Genomic DNA, 23,784 nt, shown 5'->3' with positions numbered 1-23,784 from the left:
GGGGTGATTACCCTCCAGCTGCTCCTGGGGGCATCAGGTAAAGTTTTGGGAAAAAGATTTCAGGGGTGAGGGAAGTCCCCTAATAGGTGTTGCTTTGACCTTAACCCAAAAAGTGTGGCATTAGTCATTCTGTCCCCCCGGGAAGGTTTATGGGGGTGATTACCCTCAATTTGCCTGCCTGTGAGGCCAAAAAGCCCACTATATACCAAGGAATGTTTGTAAATTATTTTTTTACAGGGGTGGAGGGGCTGCCCACCATGGGCATAGCGATGCCCCCACCCCAAAAAAGAAACAAGTCTTTCTGCCCCGTCTGGGCAATTACCCCCAAACTGGGTGGGGGAGGGTCAGAAAGCCCACAAGACACCAGGGACTGCATTTATGCAGTGTTGTGTGCTATGCTGGGCATGAGCCTGTCCTCTCTTCTATCCCACTGTCCAATAGACTTTCTGCTCTCCGACGGCGGGTGAATAGGGGTATTCATCCCTAATCTGCTCCCCCAGGAACATAAAGTCCACTAAACACCAGGGCCCATATTTATACTTTTTTAGTGCCGCATTTGCCTAATTTTTTATGCCTAAGTGGCGCAAAATTAAGTTTGCACCGTTTCTGCACCAAAAAGCGGCGCAAATCGGCACTAAAAAAGTATAAATACGGGCCCAGGTGTTTAAAAACTGAGCCAAATCAAATAAAAGGAAGTACGTCCTACCCTGGCATGGAGCCATGACCCGTCCCAGAAGGGGTACTAGTGCCTTTCTGCCTATAGGGACAGGTAGGAAGTTTGTAGCAACTGGGAAGGTTTCCCCAAATATGTCTTCCGGGGAGGTAGAAAGTCCATCTGACCCCAGGAATTTCAACATTAGGGCAAAAGAAAGTGATGCAGGTGCTCCCTGGCTTTAGCCACACTCCCACCCCAAATGGCACAAACAAGTCTGTCTGCCTCCCTCCCACCCTGCAGGGGCAGATAGGTGGCTCCCCAATTTGTGTCTGGGGGCAGAAAGCCCACTGTATGCCAGAAATATATTTTAAACAAAATAATGGAGTGGGTCCGGTTCATCCTAACATCAAGCCTATCCTCACCCCTAAAGGCTCAACAGTCTTTCTTCTCCACAGGGGACATTGGATTCTTTTGGATGTTGTCTTTACATATGGGCCAGGAGAGTGTAGCTAACTCCCAAAGTTGTCCACTTGTAGTAGTGAATTGCTGCACTTTTTGGGCTTGGGTAGGCGGCCACCTGGAAAAGCCTACCAGACAAAAACAGATCTGAAAACTAGACACCGGGGAGAGTACAGGGCGATGTCCTTCATGTGGATCCCACAACAACGTCTTATCCACAATGCCCTGCAAAACTAAAGGTTGACTAAAATCAGACATTTTCCTCACATTTCTGTGAGGAAAACGGCGGTAATCTGCAGGGAGTCACAAGTTTCCTACCACCCAGAGATCCCATATCTCCCTTGATAAGAACGGTACCCTACTTGTATGGGTGGGCCAAGAGACCATAACACAAAATGCCCTAAAGCGCTACGTTGATAGTTAAGTAATAGGGGTATGAGCTGTAGTATTTGGGGCTGTGCTGTGGTGCCATCCAAGCAAACTAACAAACCTAAGACATTCTTGAAAACTACACAACCAGGGGATTCCCGGGTGGGGTGCCTTGCACGGATCTCATGAGGTTTTCTTACCCTCAATGACTGCAAACCTCAGATGTTCCCTGACATCATGCCCTTTCCTTACATTTCTGTGATTGAAACTTTTGGAATCTGAAGGAATCCACAAAATTCCTAGGATCCAGCCTTACCCCACTTGTGCTGATAAAAAGCAGTGTGCCTCCTGCGTGGCTGAGCCTAGTGCCTGCGACAAGAACGGATCAAATAACAGTCAATTGGAGCCCTTGTGAGTGGGCTCCCATTGACCAAGTTACCCCACCCTAGGTATCTAGTTTTAAAAAATGTGCAGGTTTGCTTGGTTTCCCTAGTTACTGGCTGAGCTAGGGCCCACAATCCACAGCTACTCACTTTACAAAAAAAGGGCCAGCTTTGAGTGAAAAAATGTGATGCATCCATTCTGTGTTTTGGGCTTTTTCCTGTTGCGGGCACAACACCTACCCTCACTAGTGAGTTACCATTTTTATCAGGAGACTTGGGGGAACGCTGGATAGAGGGAAGTTTGGAACTCAATGCAGATTGCAGAACTTTTCATCACAGAAATGTGAGGATAATGTATTTTTATAGTTAAAGTTTGACGTTTGCAGCGTGATGAAAGCCACATACGTCACCCCATCCTGGATTTACCTAGGTGTCTAGTTTTCAGAAATGCGCCGGCTGAGCCAGGGCCCAAAATCGACACCTACCCACTCTGCAAAAAAAATGGTCTATTTTGAGTGGAAAAATGCGATGTTCACATTTTGGGCCGTTTCCTATCGTAGGCACTAGGCCGACGCACAAAAGTGAGGTACCATTTTTCCAGATGACATGTGGGAGAATAGAATAGTAGAACACTTATTATTACCAATTGGATTTCACTACATTTGTGCCTTCTAAAACTAAGCCAGTGAGTAAGAAAGAAGACATTTTGAAAAATACCTTCTAAATCATATGCTAGTATGGGTACGCTAAAGTTCAGAGTTGTATAAATAACACTTTTGTAAATTGGCCATTGTGTCAAAAATGTACAGATTAAAATGTTTTCACAAATGGCTGTTGTTTCCTACTAATTTTCAATATTTCTTTATTTCAACAGTTAGCATCTTTGGGGAAACCTTAAGGGTTTACAGATAACACCGCTTTCTGAATTCTGAGTTTTGTCTACTTTTTCAGAAATCTATGGACTTCCTGGATCACCCATGGGTTTCACAATGGTTTTCACCACACAGTGGAAGTATGTTCAGGGCACAAAAAGAGGAAAAATGGGCTACCTCTTTAATTCAGCTCTGCAAGTCCATGAAAGTTATGAAGATGGTGACTTTAACGCAGCAAATGTTCGATGATGTCGTTTTTAGGGGAAAAAAAACAGACACTTTTATCCAGAGCACTTTTTTCCTATTTTCATTCCCACAAAACTCAAAATTTAGCTTTATTGTGCCCATTATCACAATCTCCTCCAAGGGGATCCACAAACCCTGGGTACCTTTACAATACCCAGGATGTTAGAAATAAGAGGAAGGAAATTTGCCATGGGTACCTTATGTGCAAACAAGTTATGGAGACCTATGCACAAACCACCGCAAATAGCTGAAAAGAGGCTCAGCACATAGGTGTGGCGGGAAAGGTCCAGAAGTTAAGGGGTTAATATGAGTAGTCAACAAACATTTCAGCTAGATTTTTTTACCCGAGTGGACCATTAAGGGAATCTTACTAATCCAAATCTGTGGTTTCTGCATTTTGGATCTCAAATTAGTTGAAATAGTTCATTAAACATGGGAGCTCCTGTTACTGTAGGAGTCAATTACAGGGCAACAGTTACACAACATTGAGAAGACAGGGGTGTCCCTGATAACGGGGATGCAATAACATTTGTTCTACCTGCACATGCTGCATATGCCTTTGAAATGTTTTCCTAATGCTTGGACTTTGATCCATAAATGCTACTACTGGGCTTTCCACACGTACAAGTATGCAGCCGTTCCTACACAGCACCAAGCATATCATGACCTTGAGGGCCCACTGACCTATGAAGATCAGCAAAATTTGTTTGTTAGTCACTTACCACACACACCTTGGAATGTCGGACTGGGTTCTCTAATTCAGGGGCCTCCTGAACCCATACTGGCTGGGTACACACAGTATCCTACATAGGTGACTCAGGCAGTGTGTACTGCAGAACAAAGCAGGCACAGCAGTTCGAGTAGGACGTGCAACATAAACAGAAGGTTCCATACAGGCAATCAATCCATTGACTTTATAAGCGTTGTTATGGGCAAAGCAACAAAATTGCCTTCTGGATTGCTTGCAACACTAACAAGACAAGCAGCATTTTGACTACGTGCCACCTTCGGAAGAGTGCACCACCTGGGGAAGTAGCTACTCTACTACACATGGCAGACCCTCACTGGTACTACTGGTGTACTAAGGCCAGTACCAATGAGTACAAAGCTGCAACAGCTGTAGATCTAGGAATGAAATGAATGGGCAAACAGTTTCTTCCATCATTCAGAGCAGAGAAGCAGCAGCCTTGGCCATGCGCTAAAGGCTCTCAGCAGCCCCCAAAAGCGTGTTTGGAAGCGTATACATCTGTGAGCTGTGACATCTTAGGGTCATGAGCCATCAAACCACATCTCAAAACAAACAGGCATTGGCAAAGCCAATACGTCACGCCTATGGATGAGCTATTGGCTTTGGCAATCGGGTGGGGGTGGTGAATGGGAGGAAGTTGGGGTTGTGGTGAACGAGAAGGGGGAGGGGGAAGTGAACGGGATGGTGGATGGGTGGCGGTAAATGGGAACGCGGGCAGGTGGTGGTGAACGTGAGGACGTGTTGTTGGTGAATGGGAGGATATGTGGGTGTATATAATGGGACTGGCAAAAAAGCATTCACCAAAAAAAGGTACAGATACTTCAGAAGGATCAGATTCTGGGCAGATCTAGGCCCATATTTATACTTTTTGACGCAAAACTGCGCCAACGCAGTTTTGCGTCAAAAGAATGTGCGCCGGCTAACGCCATTCTGAAGCGCCATGCGGGCGCCGTATTTATTGAATGACTTTAGCCGGCGTTAGCTGCTGGCGCTGTCTGGTGTGCGTTAAAAAAAACGACGTACACCAGGCAGCGCCGGCGTAGGGGGAAAATGGCGTATGGGCGTCCAGAAATGGTGCAAGTCAGGCTGAGGCAAAAAAATCGCCACAACCCGATTTGCGCCATTTTTTAATGACGCCCATCCCCCATTGAAATGACTCCTGTCTTAGCAAAGACAGGAGTCATGCCCCCTTGCCCAATGGCCATGCCCAGGGGACTTCTGTCCCCTGGGCATGGTCATTGGGCATAGTGGCATGTAGGGGGGCACAAATCAGGCCCCCCTATGCCACAAAAAAATAAAAAAAAAATACTTACCTGGACTTACCTTAATGTCCCTGGGGTGGGTCCCTCCATCCTTGGGTGTCCTCCTGGGGTGGGCAAGGGTGGCAGGGGGGTGTCCCTGGGGGCAGGGGAGGGCACCTCTGGGCTCATTCTGAGCCCACAGGTCCCTTAACGCCTGCCCTGACCCAGGCGCTAAAATCCGGCGCAAATGCGGGGTTTTTAGACCATCCCACTCCCGGGCGTCATTTTTGCCTGGGAGTATAAATACGACGCATATGCATCGCAGTCATTTTTTAAGACGGGAACGCCTACCTTGCATATCATTAACGCAAGAAAGGTGTTCACGCAAAAAAATGACGCTAACTCCATGAACTTTGGCGCTAGACGCGTCTAACGCCAAAGTATAAATATGGAGTTAGTTTTGCGTCGAATTTGCGTCGAAAAAAACGACGCAAATTCGGCGCAAACGGAGTATAAATATGCCCCCTAGTGTGCATCAAGTGAGAGAAAGAGAAAGAAACATTTAATGAATAGTCGGCCTGGGTTGCACAGCAAGGAAAATGCATTGGCAGTTGTGGAATGGGGAAGAATAGTGACTGATCATCCAAACTAAAACAAGTTTTCTGACGATGGGTAAGAATTTGTATATAAATAATTTCACTGTTACAATCAGCATATGTCCTGCATAGATCAACGTCCATTAACCTGCGGACTGTTTTTGCAATCTTACACAGAGTTTTGCCTACCAGACCTGTACCTACCGCAAAAGGCCTTTGACTCCCTGGAGTGGCCGTTCTGTGAGGCTGCACTCCGTAAGGTTGGTGTGCCCCATAGCTTCACATCCCTAATTATGTTATTATACTCTTCCCCAACTGCTTATCTCCGGGGTAATGGCACTTTAACACAGCCATTCCCCAGATCAAGAGGGACGAGACAGGGATAACCTTTCTCCCCCCTGCTCTTTATACTTGCAATGGACCCACTCGTCCGACATCTACAGGACAAACATCTCCAGGTGGACTACAGTTCAAAACAAGCCCCTTGTTTATTTCTCCCTATACGGACGACATTCTCCTGTTCCTTCGCCACCCTGCAGTCAACCTCGACCCAGTGCTCCGAGAGATATCAAGATTTGGAACGTACTTGCGCCTCAGTATAAACTGGGGCAAGTCTGAACTGTTCCCCCTCACAGCGGCCACATCCCCTGTTACATGCGAATACCCACTCTCTTGGTATGACGACCAGGTCAAGACCCTGGGAGTTCATATTCATAGGGACTGCGAGCAGGTATGTCTTAATTATGGTCCAGCACTGGATAAGTTGAATGTCCAGACTGACCGATGGATCTGCCTCCCCTGTCCATGGTGCGCTGCATTGCCCTGATCAAAATGGTAGTGCTCCTGCGTTTGTTAGTAAACATTCCTGTTCCCCTCACAAGTTTCTTCTTTGCAACTTTACGGACATCCTTGACATGACTGGTCTGGGCGGGAGGAGAGATGGGACATTTTGGTGCTCCCATAGAAGAGTGGGGGCTTTGGTGTTTGGTGTCATTTCCAACAATATTAAATAGCTCAATGCCACTACGCTTACTATTGGTATCACTCTGATTCACGACTGCCCTACACAATTCTGGAAAGGGACCTAGTGTATCCCACTGATCTAAAAACTCTGCTCCCGATCAGTACGCCACTGGACCCCACTGACATTCAACCCTTAGCCACGACATGTTGCGCATGGCACAGGCTGGTGCACCTCTTGGAGGGAACAATGCTCTACTCTCCTGTTCTCCCCTTAAAGGACGACTGGTGCACTCTACCCTTGACACAAACACACTTTGGTCAATGGGGGGGGGATCTCTTCCCAAGGGTCACATTTTCTTGCGACCGTGTGAATCTCGGTTTCATAGCGCGACCATGATGGACCACTTCATCATCAGTCATCTACAGAGTACATTGCGTGCATGGATTGCCTCCTATCCGCTTGCGCTGTCTGACTTCACCCCCCTCACTCTTCTGAACACTGCTGACTCGAGACACAATCTGGTCTCAAAACTGTATCGCACTTGTCTAGCTCTGCTCCCGGTCTGAGACCGGGGGGGAGGGGCTTAGGGGTGGGAAGTGGAGCTGGGACGATCGTTACCCGACAGGGTTTGGTACGCCTGATGCTGTGTGACCCGCAGTGTATCCCCAAACCATAGACATAAACTGCTCCATTACAAATTTCTTAGCAGAATCTACATGGACCCGCTGCACTGGCCAAATTCAATTCCATGTGGTCCTCCACCTGTCCGAAATGTAATGCTGAGAATGCAGATTTGGTCCACATGACATGGACCTATACCTACATCTTGGCATATTGGAACGAAGTATTTATCATTTTATCCTCAATGCTGGACACTCGGGTCCCGCAGGACCCCTCTGCTGGCCCTACTAGGGTACATGGAACCCATACCTCAGCCCCTGTGGCAATATGCAGCCATGGTGCTAATGCTGGCCAAAAGCGAGATAGCTGTCTACTGGGGCTTCAAGTCCCCTCCTCAAAATCAAGCATGACCCAAAAGCCTTATATATTGTGCAATGACCTGAGGAGTGTATGCCCCTCCACAACCACCTACTTCCCACTCTAGGGAGATATCTTGCAGCCCCTGCGTGATTACCTCAGATCACTTTAGGATGCAGAGTCACCAGAAGGGTCAGCCACCCCCATGCCTAACACCTTGACATTAACTGGGTTTGTTTCTCACTTTCTGTAACGTTGCTTCTCAATTTATGGTTATTGTCACTTGATACAGTGGCGTACATCCATCTAATTTGTGAAGTCTGACTTGATGTCCTTGTTGTATTGTGAATTCACTATTCCAGCCACGATGATGTGCATTGTTTATTTTTCAATGAAAAGAATGACAAAAAAATAGTAGGTTAGATTGCAGTGAAGTGGTGTAAATTGAAGTGGAGTGGGGTAGATTGGAGTGGAGTGGGTTAGAGTGGAGAGGAGTGGGGTACAGTGGACTGGGTTTTCTTGGAGTGGAGTGCAGCAGAGTGGAATGGTGTAGACTGGAGTGGAGTGGATTTGATTGGGGTACACTGGAGTGGGTTGAATTGAAGTGAGATAAATTGGAGGAGTTGGGTGGTGTGGAGTGGAGTGGGGTGGGGTTGACTGGGTTAGAATGAGTAGAGTGGGGTAGACTGTAGTGGAGTGGAATAGACTGCAGTGGAGTGGGGTAGATTGAATAGGAATAGAGTACAGTGTTGTAGATTGGAATATAGTGGAGCGGAGTGTGATAGATTGCAGTGGAGTGGGGTAGTTTGAAGTGGAATAGAGTAGAGTGTGGTAGATTGGATTATAGTGGAGCGGAGTGTGATAGATTGAAGTGGTATATTGGGTGGAGTGGAGCTGGGCAGAAGTGGAGTGAGGTGGGTGGGTGCATTGGAGTGGAGTGGGGTAGGATGAAGTGGTGTTGTGGAGTGAATGACGTAGGTTAGAGTGACGTGTAGTTGAGTGGCGTGGCATATCGGAGAGTGACTTAGAGCAGAGAGGCGTAAAGTGGAGTGGCATGTCGTAGAGTGGAATGGCATAGAATGGAGTGACGTTACATAGAGTGGAAGGACATAGAGTGAAGTGGAGTAATATGGAATATGCATAGTTTTATAGCACATTGCCATTAGAGACAACACATTTTCAATTGAAATGACCATTACATTTGCATAGAAATTCGGTTTTACTCCACACAAATCATAATGTATGCAAATGTAATCACCTAGTGTATTGATGTGTTTTAATTGTATTCAAATATTTGTTTCCACCACGCTTCATAATTACAAAAAAAGTGCTTCATTTGTACTAATTCTGAAATGTACTGCAACATCAGCACATTTTTCTTTATTGTGTGCTGGGAAAAAAAACATCCAATAACCTCATCTCTAGCATGGATACTCAGCAGTCAGAGAAATAAAAATAAACACTATGTTCCCTGGAAGAGAGAGCCTAACAGTTGACCTCTGCCTCTGAATGCACAGCAAATGTGACAAGATAAGAACAGGATTTAAAGGCCAGTTTAAAGAAAGCGAGTTTGTGGAAGAATACAGCAACAATGTATAGGCAACAGAAGGGACAAATTCAAGCTGGACAGCCTAAAGCAAATAAAACCAGCAAATAGAAAACAAAAAAATGTGAGCCTCAAAGCATAAAGTCAATGGTAAGCAACAGGTGGAATGCATTCCTGGGGCAGGCTTTGACCTAAAAAGTAAGACAATTACTTGCTTAGCTAAAAGATGCCATACAAACTTTGAATACTTCTGCAGAACAGGACTTAGGTGACATTGTTAGTGGACAGCCCAACTGAGTGAAAATAGTGCACCAGACTCTTCGAAAACATCTGTTGGTGAATCAGACTGAAGACTACATACAGGTTTGCTCCAGATGGACATGCACATTCTCCAGACAGGGTTTTGATTGTAAAAATACAAATTGAGGGGATATACCACACAGATTTAAAGCACAAATTTATCAGATGCCTACAACATCATTCTTGCAGAGGATCACTGTCCTCCATCCTTTAGAAGAAATGCACCCTCAGGAGAGAAGGAAAATTATTAGCATTTATCTCCTACAAACCTGAGGACCTCTGGGTAAAGTATGCAAGTGTGAGCTTCAAATCAAGCTCCAGGGCTATATAGAAACCAAGTAGAGGTGGATAAAGAATCTATTCTATAAGTCATTGCTGAGCCCCCAAAACAGGCTCAATATCCTCTGAAGCCAGAAGCAAAACATGAAAGTTATCTTGAATCAGCTTATTATCAGGGCATTATAGTGCCTTGTAGTTGTACATCGAATACCCCTCTTACTAGCAGTAAAGTTACTACTAGTAAAATTACTAGTACTAAAGTTACTAGTAGTAACTTACCTTTGTAAATAATGAAAGTAGTAGAGTTACACTTTTGGTCTAAGTAAGACTTCTGCTCTTAACTTTACCTTTGTAAATCGGGCCCTATATCTTGGTACCTTTCCATAGTTTTGGGCAACAAGGTTTCTGCTAAACTAGGCTGAAAGGCTTATGTACTCTCCTGTGGCACACCTAATGTGTGACACGGCACTAGTCTGCCACGCAGATATATCATAAACTGGTCAAAGAATCTCCACTGATAAGGGGCCAAATGGATTCTTCGGATTCCCAGCACTGAAATCGCCCATCAGAGCAGTTCTGTGAAAACTATGTCTGCCACACCCTCCTTCACCCAGGACAACAGGTGGGATCTACGATAAGTTCAACCAGAGAGCCGTCCAATCAGTCTTATTCAGCAATGAAACCTTTTTTGGAATTCGGAGGAGTCAGCCAACTATAATAGAGAATGTTTTAGATTTGTCTCTGCCAGGCTTTCCTCATGGAAGTGGAGGCAGGGTCACAGGAGGCCGGATGTGTATTCAACATCCCATGATGGACATCTAGTAAGCAACAGGGGGGTATATCAGGAAAGACACCAAGGGTTGCAATCAGAAGCAGGCGACATGCACATTGGGATGAACTTTAAGTGGGGAAAAATCCAGTTTCTCCGCCCTCACATGTTCACAAGTTAAATGAGGTTCTCATTGAGTTAGAAATTGTAGAGTTTAGCACCGGGTGTCTTCAAAAACTTTCTGTAGGATTATAATCAACGACTCTACTTTGTGTTTTTCTAGAAATCAGCAGCCTCAAAGTAAAATATCGAAGAAAAATGGGAAAAATCTTCTTTAGATGTTGGTAATGTGGAAGTACAGGCCATGTAACAGAAAGACTGGATATCAGAATAAATCTATCAGTGCACTTTACAAATCTATAAGTACCCTTACCCAAACGGCAGAGCACAGAATAAGTCGTTTACAAACATCCTTCATAACTGTGCAGAATGTACAGATGCACACTTTAGAAAACACCACAAATAGTGTCAGAAAACAAAGAGCAGAAGGCACCGATTTACTCTTTTGTAAACACCACAAATAGTGTGACAAAATAAAGAGCAGTGTGCACAGATTTACTCTTTTGTAAACACCCCTCATAATGAAGTAACAACAGTGCTATGTGCACAGATTCACTCTTTTGTAAACACTCCTCACAATCAAGCAAACAACGGTGCTTTGTGCACAGATTCACTCTTTTGTAAACACTCCTCACAATCAAGCAAACAACGGTGCTTTGTGCACAGATTCACTCTTTTGTAAACACTCCTCACAATCAAGCAAACAACGGTGCTTTGTGCACAGATTCACTCTTTTGTAAACACTCCTCACAATCAAGCTAACAACGGTGCTTTGTGCACAGATTCACTCTTTTGTAAACACTCCTCACAATCAAGTAAACAACGGTGCTTTGTGCACAGATTTACTCTTTTGTAAACACTCCTCACAATCAAGCAAACAACGGTGCTTTGTGCACAGATTCACTCTTTTGTAAACACTCCTCACAATCAAGCAAAGAACAGTGCTTTGTGCACATATTCACTCTTTTGTAAACACTCCTCATAATCGAGTAAACAACAGTGCTTTGTGCACAGGTTCACTCTATTGTAAACCCTCCTTATACTCAAGTAAACAACAGTGCAGTGTGGACAGATTTACTCTTTTGTAAACACCCCTCATAATGAAGGCAACAACGGTGCTTTGTGCACAGAGTCACTCTTTTGTAAACACTCCTCACAATCAAGCAAACAACGGTGCTTTGTGCACATATTCACTCTTTTGTAAACACTCCTCACAATCAAGCAAACAACGGTGCTTTGTGCACAGATTCACTCTTGTGTAAACACTCCTCACAATCAAGCAAACAACGGTGCTTTGTGCACATATTCACTCTTTTGTAAACACTCCTCATAATCAAGTAAACAACAGTGCAGTGTGGACAGATTTACTCTTTTGGAAACGCCCCTGATAATGAAGTAAACAACGGTGCGGTGTGCACAGATTTATAATTTTGTAAAAAACACAAATTCTGTAACAAAAAAAGACCAGTTTGGACAGATTTTGTCTCCATCAATGGCTCTCAGAGCATTGTAAAAAGCATTGCAACATACAGATTAGTACAGTAAAAATCAATGCAGTGAGCACAGATTTCATATAGTTCAGTATAAAACAGAGAAGTGTGCACAGATTCCTCATACTGCAGTAAGAGGTAGTGCAGTGTGCACAGAATTCTCAGAGTGCTCTAAGATGCCCTTATTAGTAGATTAGTAGTGTTCAAGCAGCTTAGGCTGATAGAGGTAGCTATAGCAGAGCAGCTTAGGCTGAACTCGGAGACATGCAAAGCTCCTACTATACCACTTATATCATATAGCACTATATCATAAGATCACAATACTCAGAGTTACTAAAAATAAAGGTACTTTATTTTAGTGACAATGTGCCAAAAATATCTCAGAGGATATACTCCCTTAGGAGGTAAGTAAAATACACAAAATATACACACAAACCAAAATCAGGTAAGTAAACAGTTAGTAAAGTAGTGCAAACACTGTAGAATACAATAGGATGCAATAGGCCTAGGGACAACACAAACCATATACTAAGAAAGTGGGATGCAAACCACTTAGGGACCCCAGGCCTAGTGTAGTGTGTAGAGGGTCGCTGGGAGTGCAATAAAACACTAAGGGTGTCCAGGATACCCCACCCCAAGACCCAGAAAAGTAGGAGTAAAGTGACCCTACTTCCCCAGAAAACGCACTAAAGTCATGACAGGAGATTCTGCAAAGGCCACAACTGACTGCAAAGCACTGAAGACGGATTCATGGACCTGAGGACCTGCAAAGGAAGGGGACCAAGTCCAGGAGTCACAAAAGTGTCCGGGGGGCAGGAACCCACTAAACCCCAGATGAAGGTGCAAAATGGCTGCCTCTAGGTGGAAAACAATGGAAGATGCCAGGAACTTCTCCTTTTCACAGAAGATGTCCCACGGCGTGCTGGAGGATGCAGAGTTGCTTCCATGCAGAAAGACCGCAAACAAGCCTTGCTAGCTGCAAAGGTCGCGATTGAAGAAAATGGGTGCTGCCTGGAGAGGGGGCGCTCAGCAACACAGAGAGCCCACGCAGAAGCAGGCAGCACCCGCAGAAGTAGTTGAACATGGGTTCAAGAAAACTGAGCATGGCGGTTGTCTCAACACTACAAAAGAGGGTCCACAAAGGCGGTGTTCAACTAAGCGAGTTGAGCAATGCAGGTCGGAGTGCTGGGGACTTGGGCTGTGCTGTGCACAGACGATTCCTTGCAAAAGTGCACAGAAGTCCTGGCAGCTGCAGTTCACGCAGTACACACGATTAGTGTCTGGCATGGGGAGGCAAGGACTTACCTCCACCAAATTTGGAGAGATGGACCACTGGAATGTCGGGGTCACTTTGATCCACCTCCTGTGTTACAGGGACCACGCTTGTCCCGATGAGAGAGGACCCAGAGGACCGGTGAAGCAGAAGTTTGGTGCCTGCCTTAGCAGGGGGAAGATTCCGTCGACCCACAGGAGATTTCTTCTTGTCTTCCAGTGCAGGGTGAAGGCAGACAGCCCCCAGAGCATGCACCACCAGGAAACAGTCGAGAAAGCCGGCAGGATTAGGCACTACAATGTCCCTGGTAGTCTTCTTGCTACTTTGTTGCAGTTCTGCAGGCATCCTGGAGCAGTCAGCGGTCGATCCTTGGCAGAAGTCAAAGAGGGAGATGCTGAGGAACTCTGGTGAGCTCTTGCATTCGTTATCTGAGGAGAAGCCCACAGGAAAGACCCTAAATAGCCCTCAGAGGAAGATTGGCCACCTAGTCAGGTAAGCACCTATCAGGAGGGGTCTCTGATGTCACCTGCTGGCACTGGCTACTCAGAGGCCTCCATTGTCCCCTCACACCTCTGCATTCAAGATGGCAGAGGTCTGGGACACACTGGAGGAGTTCTGGGCACCACCCCTGGGGTGGTGATGGACAGGGGAGTGGTCACTCCCCTTTCCTTTGTCCAGTTTCACGCCAGAGCAGGGGCTGGGGGATGCCTGAACCGTTGTAGATTGGCTTATGCAAGAAGGGCACCATCTGTGCACTTCAAAGCATTTCCAGAGGCTGGGGGAGGCTATTCCTCTCTAGCCCTTAACATCTATTTCCAAAGGGAGAGAGTGTAACCCCCTTCCTCAGAGGAAATTCTTTGTTCTGTCTACCTGGGACTGGGCTGCCCAGACCCCAGGAGGGCAGAAGCCTGCCTGTGGGTTGGCAGCATCAGTAGCTGCAGTGAAAACCCCAGAGAGCTAGTTTGGCAGTACCCGGGGTCCATGCTGGAGCCCCGGGGATGCATGGGATTGGCACACCAATACCAGATTTGCCATGGGGGACAATTCCATGATCTCAGACATGTTACATGGCCATGTTCAGAGTTACCATTGTGAAGCTACATATAGGTATTGACCTATATGTAGTGCACATGTGTAATGGTGTCCCCGCACTCACAAAGTCCGGGGAAATTTCCCTTAACAATGTGGGGGCACCTTGGCTAGTGCCAGGGTGCCCTCACACTTAGTAACTTTACACCTAACCTTCACCAAGTGAGGGTTAGACATATACGTGACTTATAAGTTACTTAAGTGCAGTGTAAAATGGCTGTGAAAAAACTTGGACGTTATTTCACTCAGGCTGCAGTGGCAGTCCTGTGTAAGAATTGTCTGATCTCCTTATGGGTGGCAAAAGAAATGCTGCAGCCCATAGGGATCTCCTGGAACCCCAATACCCTGGGTACCTAGGTACCATATACTAGGGGATTATAAGGATGTTCCCATGTGTAGGAAAGTACCATCTTGCCTGGCATGTTACCCCCATATTTCACTGTATATATGTTGTTTTAGTGTATGTGTCACTGGGACCCTGCCAGCCAGGGCCCCAATGTTCATAAGTGTGCCCTGTATGAGTTCCCTGTGTGATGACTAACTGTCTCACTGAGGCTCTGCTAACCAGAACCTCAGTGGTTATGCTCTCTCTGCTTTCTAAATTGTCACTAACAGGCTAGTTACCAATTTCACCAATTCACATTGGCATAATGGAACACCCTTAAAATTCCCTAGTATATGGTACTGAGGTACCCAGGGTATTGGGTTCCAGGAGATCCCTAGGGGCTGCAGCATTTCTTTTGCCACCCATAGGGAGCTCTGACAATTCTTACACAGGCCTGCCACCGCAGCCTGAGTGAAATAACATCCACGTTATTTCACAGCCATTTACCACTGCACTTAAGTAACTTATAAGTCACCTGTATGTCTAACCTTCACCTGGTGAAGGTTGGGTGCAAAGTTACTTAGTGTGTGGGCACCCTGGCACTAGCCAAGGTGCCCCCACATTGTTCAGGGCAAATTCCCTGGACTTTGTGAGTGCGGGGACACCATTTCACGCGTGCACTATACATGGGTCACTACCTATGTATAGCGTCACAATGGTAACTCCGAACATGGCCATGTAACATGTCTAAAATCATGGAATTGTCACCCCAATGCCATTCTGGCATTGGGGAGACAATTCCATGATCCCCCGAGTCTCTAGCAAAGACCCGGGTACTGCCAAACTGCCTTTCCCGGGGTTTCACTGCAGCTGCTGCTGCCAACCCCTCAGACAGGTTTCTGCCCTCCTGGGGTCCAGCCAGGCCTGGCCCAGGAAGGCAGAACAAAGGACTTCCTCAGAGAGAGGGTGTTACACCCTCTCCCTTTGGAAAAAGGTGTCAGGGCTGGGGAGGAGTAGCCTCCCTCAGCCTCTGGAAATGCTTTGATGGGCACAGATGGTGACCATCTCTGCATAAGCCAGTCTACACTGGTTCAGGGATCCCCCAGCCCTGCTCTGGTGCAAAACTGGACCACTCCCCTGACCTGCACCTCCCAGGGGAGGTGCCCAGAGCTCCTCCAGCGTGCCCCAGACCTCTGCCATCTTGGATTCAGAGGTGCTGGGGGCACACTGGACTGCTCTGAGTGGCCAGGGCCAGCAGGTGACGTCAGAGACTCCTTCTGATAGGCTCGTACCTGTGTTACTAGCCTATCCTCCTTCCTAGGTAGCCAAACCTCCTTTTCTGGCTATTTAGGGTCTCTGCTTTGGGGAATTACTCAGATACCGAATGCAAGAGCTCACCAGAGTTCCTCTGCACTTCTCTCTTCACCTTCTGCCAAAGGATCGACCGCTGACTGCTCAGGACGCCTGCAACACCGCAACAAAGTAGCAATGACGACTACTGCAACCTTGTATCGCTTATCCTGCCGCCTTCTCGACTGTTTCCTGGTGGTGCATGCTCTGGGGGTAGCCTGCCTCCTCTCTGCACCAGGAGCTCTGAAGAAATCTCCCGTGGGACGACGGAATCTTCCCCCTGCAACCGCAGGCAACAAAAGACTGAATCACCGGTCCTCTGGGTCCCCTCTCAGCACGACGAGCGTGGTCCCTGGAACTCAGCAACTCTGTCCAAGTGACTCACACAGTCCAGTGACTCTTCAGTCCCAGTTTGGAGGAGGTAAGTCCTTGCCTCCCCACGCTAGACTGCATTGCTGGGTACTTCGTGATTTGCAGCTGCTCCGGCTCCTGTGCACTCTTCCAGGATTTCCTTTGTGCACAGCCAAGCCTGGGTCCCCGACACTCTAACCTGCAGTGCACAACCTTCTGAGTTGTCCTCCAGCGTCATGGGACTCCCTTTTGTGTCTTCGGGTGGACTCTGGTTCACTCCTCTTCCAAGTGCCTTTTCCGGTACTTCTGCGGGTGCTGCCTGCTTCTGTGAGGGCTCCCTGACTTGCTGGGCGCCCCCTCTGTCTCCTCATCCAAGTGGCGACATCCTGGTCCCTCCTAGGCCACAGCAGCATCCAAAAACCCTAACCGCGACCCTTGCAGCTAGCAAGGCTTGTTTGTGGTATTTCTGCGTGGGAACACCTGTGCAAGCTTCATCACGATGTGGGACATCCGTCTTCCAAAGGAGAAGTCCTTAGCTCTCTTCGTTCTTGCAGAACTCCAAGCTTCTTCCATCCAGTGGCAGCTTCCTTGCACCCTCAGCTGGCATTTCCTGGGCTCCTGCCCACTCTCGACACTGTCACGACTATTGGACTTGGTCCCCTTGTCTTACAGGTACTCAGGTCTGGAAATCCACTGTTGTTGCATTGCTGGTGTTTGTTCTTCCTGCAGAAACCCCCTATCACGACTTCTGTGCTCTCTGGGGGTAGTAGGTGCACTTTACACCTACCTTTCAGGGTCTTGGGGTGGGCTATTTTTCTAACCCTCACTGTTTTCTTACAGTCCCAGCGACCCTCTACAAGCTCACATAGGTTTGGGGTCCCTTTGTGGTTCGCATTCCACTTTTGGAGTATATGGTTTGTGTTGCCCCTATACCTATGGGCTCCTATTGCAATCTACTGTAACTTTACAATGCTTGCATTACTTCCTTTTGCTATTACTGCATATTTTTGGTATTGTGTACATATATCTTGTGTATATTTGGCATCCTCATACTGAGGGTACTCACTGAGATAATTTTGGCATATTGTCATAAAAATAAAGTACCTTTATTTTCAGTATATCTGTGTATTGTGTTTCCTTATGATATTGTGCATAAGACACCAGTGGTATAGTAGGAGCTTTGCATGTCTCCTAGTTCAGCCTAAGCTGCTTTGCTATAGCTACCTTCTATCAGCCTAAGCTGCTAGAAACACCTCTTCTACACTAATAAGGGATAACTGGACCTGGTACAGAGTGTAAGTACCCCTTGGTACCCACTACAAGCCAAGCCAGCCTCCTACATTGGTGGCAGCGGTCGGATAAGTACTTGCAACTACTTACCACTTTGTTATTGTGTACTTTTCATAAGAGAATAATATACAAAACAAGTTCAGTGTATGTACACCTAACCAAAAAGTTTTGATTTTCTTCTCTTACACTATCTGCTAAGTGCTGAAAAATACTCCTAAACTTTAAAAAAGTTTGACAAAGTTTTTTTTTCCTGCTCTTTATAAAGTCCTGAAACTTTTTCTGTCTTTTATCTGTCTCTAAACCTTTTTCTATCATGTCTGGTGTAGGAACTCCTCTTAATTTGGTCAATACAACTTATGACCACCTTAACTTTAAGAGCCTAAGGAGTCTCTGAATTGATAGAGGTTTAGTGGTAGGAAAGAACCCTTCTAGAGAATTATTGTCTAACATGCTCATTGAGAATGATAAGGCCTTAGCTGGCAGTTCAATTGTGAAGTTAGGAGATAGCTCACACTCTGACTCAGGGGAGCCCCCAGTAGGAGTGTTGCAGGGTTCCCTTCCTAATATGCCCCTTAGCAGACCACCTACCAATGCTGGTAGTAACAGAAGGTCCCATCATAGTAGGGATGTTTTTGTTCCTGGAGGCCAGGTTGTTAGAGTGCCAACTGTTAGGGACATGTCTCCCTCTGCTCATTCAAATCTTTCTTCTGTGTCAAAACATTACCAACCCACCCACCCTGATGACAAAATGTTAGAAAGGGAGCTCAATAAGTTGAGAGTGGAAGAGACCAGGCTGAAGCTTAAACAGCAACAGCTGGCTCTAGACAGGGAATCCCTAGACTTAGAAAAAGAGAGACAGAGGTTGGGGTTTGGACCCCATGGTGGCAGCAGCAGTATTCCTGATAGCAATCCTGTGAGAGAGCATGATTCCAGGAATGTGCACAAGATAGTTCCCCCTTACAAGGAGGGGGATGACATTAACAAGTGGTTTGCTGCACTTGAGAGGTCTGTATGATACAGGGGGTCCCTCAAAGGCAGTGGGCTGCTATCCTATGGCTATCTTTCAGTGGAAAGGGTAGGGATAGGCTCCTTACTGTGAAGGAAAGTGATGCCAATAATTTTACAGTTTTGAAGAATGCACTCTTGGATGGATTTGGCTTAACCACTGAACAATACAGGATTAAGTTCAGAGAAACCAGAAAAGAGTCCTCACAAGACTGGGTAGACTGTGTTGACTATTCAGTGAAGGCCTTGGAGGGGTGGTTACATGGCAATAAAGTTTCTGACTATGAAAGCCTGTACAATCTAGTCCTGAGAGAGCATATTCTGAATAACTGTGTGTCTGATTTGTTACACCAATATCTAGTGGACTCAGATCTGACCTCTCCCCAAGAATTGGGAAAGAAGGCAGACAAATGGGTCAAAACAAGAGTGAACAGAAAAGTTCATACAGGGGGTGACAAGGATGGCAAGAAGAAGGATAGTACGTCTTCAGACAAGGGTGGGGACAAATCTAAAAATGAGTCTTCATCAGGCCCACAAAAACACTCTGGTGGGGGTGGTGGGTCCAAATCCTCTTCTAATCAAGTAATTAGAAGTGGTGAAAATGGTCACTAGCCTGCAGTGACAATTTTAAAGGCAGAGAGAGCATAAGCACTGAGGTTCGGATTAGCAGAGCCTCAGTGACACAGTTAGGCACTACACAGGGAACACACATTCAGGCCACAAACTATGAGCACTGGGGTACTGGCTAGCAGGGTCCAATTGAGACATATAAAACACACTGACAAATAGGGTCTTCACTATGAGCACTGGGGTCCTGGCAAGCAGGATCCCAGTGAGACAGTAAAAACACCCTGACATTTACTCACAAACAGGCCATAGGTGGGGGTAACAAGGCTAGAAAGAGGCTACCTTCCTACACAACCCCCCCCCCAAACAAAGGACCATAAGGCTAACATTGGCCAGTTGAGTCTTTATTGTCTAAGTGGTGATAAGTGGAGAGTAGCTCTGCAATAGATTGGTTACTCCCTTTATCATCCACTGTATGGTTACTTCCCTGTGGAGATGTGAACCACCCTGTTTGGAGTTTTTTTAGCTAGCCAACAATGTGAAGTTATATTCTCAGAGTTCCTATTAGTATGTTTTAGTTTAGAGCAGTGGAATTGGTCCACTGGGCCTATATCAAGTGATGAGAATGCCAGACAGGAATGCTGTCTCAATAAAGCCATTGCTGGGCAAAAAGTTTGTCCATATGGCTGTAAGAGGGAACAGGGTTGCTGTTTCTCTTGAGTTGGAGCATGGAAGGGCTGTTGTCATTTAAGCTCCACACTAGGGCAGGGCTGCTGTCCTAAGTGTTGTGAGGCAGTGCAGGGTTGCTGCACTTTAGTTTCTCTGGTAGGGTTGGAGGGATGCTCTGTGTTAACTAAACTGGTGAAATTTTTCACATCAGGATTATTTATCCCACAGAGAGGTACTTTCACCTCAGGGAGTACAGCTGTAGTAGCTGATGATTCCCTTGGTACAGGTTCCACCGCAGGAGAGGTCTCCCCCACCACAGGAATGTTATCCTTAATGGCAGGATGGGAAGGGGATACTTTCATGCCCTTTTTACCTGTTGTTGGAGAAGGATCCTGAGATTTCAGGCCTTTTTCTCTCCTTTGCTTTTTCATTTCACCAGAAATTAGAGGAAGCAATTCCTCAGGGATACCCAGCATGGATGCATGGGTACTAAACTCTACCTCAGCCCAACCGGAGGCCTTTAGGTCATTCCCTAAGAGACAATCTACAGGTAAGGTAGGTGATACCACCACCTGCTTAGGGCCAGTAACTACACCCCAACTAAGTTGAACTACAGCTAAGGGGAGAGACTGAGTGGGGTTATTGACATCAGTAACCTGGTACTTCTGTCCAAGGAGATGTTGTGCAGGTGACATCACGTTTTCAGATACTGGCACCTGTGTCCCTGTAGGCCTGGGCCTCAACACCATTTATGGAAACTGACTGCCTGTACTTATCCATTGTAAGGGGACAAACAGCCAGTGTGGGAAGGCCAATGCCACCAGGTGAACAGATTCCTCATAGAGCAGTAAGATACAGTGCAGTTCACAGATCCCTCACAGTGCAGTAGAATGCAGTGAAGTGCACAGACCCCTCACAGTGCAGTAAGATGCAGTGTACAGATTTCTCACAGAGGAGCAAGATGCAGTGCAGTGCACAGAATCCTTACAGTGTAGTAAGATGCAGTGCAGTGTGGACACATTCCTCAGAGTTCAGTAAGATGCAGTGCACAGATTCCTCAGTGCAGTAAGATGCAGTGCACAGATTCCTCCCAGTGCAGTAAAGATACAGAGTACACATTACTCACAGTGCAGTAAGATGCAGTGCAGTGCACAGACTCCTCACAGTGCAGTAAGATGCAGTGCAGTGCACAGATACCCTCTTTAACACAAATGATGACCACAAACACCCCCAGGGCCGGAAGGAAAGTCCCCCAGAGGTCCACGGATAGAAGAGCCCAGCTGGGCCTGGCTCCTGACAGAGATTTCTCACAGTGCAGTAAGATGCAGTGCAGTGTGCACAGATTTCTCACAGTGCAGTAAGATGCAGTGTACAGAATCTTCACAGTGCAGTAAGCTACAGTGCAGTGCACAGATCCCCTCTTTAACACAAATGGTGACCACATACACCCCCAGGGCCGGAAGGAAAGCCCCCCAGAGGTCCCCGGATACAAGAGCCCAGCTCAGCCTGGCTCCATCCAGAGATTCTTCATAGTGCAGTAAGATGCACTGCAGTGCACACATTTCTCAGTGCAGTAAGATGCAGTGCACAGGTTCCTCACAGTGCAGTAAGATGCAGTGAAGTGCACAGATTGGTCACAGTGCAGTAAGATGCAGTGCACAAACACCTCACAGTGCAGTAAGATTCAGTGCACAGATTCCTCACAGTGCATTAAGATGCAGTGCACTGATCCCCTCTTTAACACAAATGATGACACAAACACCCCCAGGGCCGGAAGGAAAGCCCCCCAGAGGTCCCCGGATAGAAGGGCCCAGCTCAGCCCGGCTCCTGGCAGAGATTCCTCACAGTGCAGTAAGATGCAGTGCACGGATCCCTCAGTGCAGTAAGATGCAGTGCAGTGTACAGATTCCTCACAGTGCAGTAAGGTGCAGTGCACGGATCCCTCAGTGCAGTAAGATGCAGTGCACGGATCCCTCAGTGCAGTAAGATGCAGTGCAGTGCACAGATCCCCTCTTTAACACAAATGATGACACAAACACCCCCAGGGCCGGAAGGAAAGCCCCCAGAGGTCCCCAGATAGAAGAGCCCAGCTCAGCCCGGCTCCTGGCAGAGATTCCTCACAGTGCAGTAAGATGCAGTGCACAGATTCCTCACAGTGCAGTAAGATGCAGTGCAGTGCACAGATCACCTCCTTAACACAAATGATGACCACAAACACCCCCAGGGCCGGAAGGAAAGCCCCCCAGAGGTCCCCGGATAGAAGAGCCCAGCTCAGCCCGGCTCCTGGCAGAGATTTCCTCCAGGATTATTCAGTCTATTTCTACAAACACAGCAGAAGCTGCTGACAATCTCCTACCTGAGCAGAAACCTGTGCAGACATTTCCAGGCTCTCTCCTCCTCCTGGGGGGGGGGGGGGCAGATTTGGGGTCTGGGGGGGTCTGTGAGGGTCTGAAGATGAAGATAACTGCACAGACTGACAGGGGGTCCTTCCTCCTCTGCAGCAGGCTGGACACAGAGGGAGAGGCCGGAAGTGACGTCACATCGCTGCTGGTGCTGTCTCTGCCACCGCTGACCCGGAAGAGGAAACCCTTCTCCCTTTCATGCAGTGTGCTCAGTGGATTTCATCATTAGCCGAGGAGCGCCCTCCGGTGGCCGCTGGCGGAACCGCCGCCTCCAGGAGGGAACTGAAATTTCGACTTTTATTGAATTAAATATATGAAAATGTAGACAGCAGCTGAAAATAAACTGGACTGCGTTTTTCTAATTTCCCTGTTCCTGTGGGTAATTCCTTAATAGGGCGGTGTCTCCTCAGACAGCATTCCAACACTTTGCCCCAAATTAAGCTATGCAACGTGAATTCTTCAAACTCCACACACTGAGCACCCAAATTGCATATCAATGCAGGTTTTGTTGCTTTGGAGATTTCTGTTGCTTCCTGTTGTGTTGTCCCGCCCTCCCTGGTGTGTGGTTGCTGCTGCAGAAAAGTATTAACAGCTTCACTTCACATGAGCATCTTCCAAACACTGAGGTAGAGGACTGAAGTGTATTTACATCACACACTCCACTCTCATTCTTCCTCGCCATGTTGTGTCGCAGACAATGTGACGCCGCGCACGGGCGCTGTGGAATGCACAGGTCTTACTGCTTGCGCTGTGCTCCTGGCGTCCGTCTAACTTCTCCTTCTTAGAGTCGTGTCTCCCTCACAAAGCACTGTATGAACAGCTCTTTGACTTTACCCCGCTACTCTCCATGTCTTCCAGGGCAAACTCTTCAAGCGCCTCCAGATGTGTCTGGGTGTGTCCTGTTCCACAATCACCGAGGCGGAAGGGGGGCAACAACATGAACCTAGCGCTCATCGGTGGCACACGTAAGGCAGCACAGCAGCAAGGATGACATGCTGGTTCTGCAACACAGCAGCAAAGCAGCATCGTCCCAGTGGTAGGCACCCAAGCTGGCAATGAAGCAGTCCAGCCTTAGATCCAGGGCACCAGGATGTTCCTTATTGTCCCCAGCTTTTGTGCCATCTCGCTAATGACACTTTGGCATGACATATGTTCATGCCTCTGCCTCATGACACCAGAGATGTCAACCAGAGATTGCTGGAGGCCATGGAGCGGAGAGTAGGTACTTCTTATGGGGGACAAGTTGTCCTTATTCAGACTGAGGCATCCTTGGACTCCCTCTCGTGTTCCGACCATGGTCTCCATCCCCACCCTCACCTGATCTGCCAGCTCCCACTCGACCCCTACCTCGCTCCTTTGGAAGGTTAATTGTGGGTCCTGGGAGTCCAGGTCTCCGTGTGGGCTGGCAGCTGGTGTCTGTTGCAAATTGGGCAGATCATTTGGGGATC

At 47.2% G+C, this 23,784-nt stretch overlaps 1 pseudogene; it reads right to left on the bottom strand.

Annotated features, from left to right (window-relative positions):
* The window catches only part of LOC138287269 (zinc finger protein 850-like), a 54,173-nt pseudogene extending 31,614 nt beyond the window's left edge, over positions 1–22,559 (bottom strand).
* Between the last annotated feature and the right edge of the window lie 1,225 nt (positions 22,560–23,784).

This window comes from Pleurodeles waltl, chromosome 4_1, assembly GCF_031143425.1.
Source record: "Pleurodeles waltl isolate 20211129_DDA chromosome 4_1, aPleWal1.hap1.20221129, whole genome shotgun sequence".
Classification (NCBI taxonomy): domain Eukaryota; kingdom Metazoa; phylum Chordata; class Amphibia; order Caudata; family Salamandridae; genus Pleurodeles; species Pleurodeles waltl.
The sequence above is the reverse complement of the archived record's forward strand: the minus strand, read 5'-3'. Positions and strand labels throughout refer to the sequence as shown.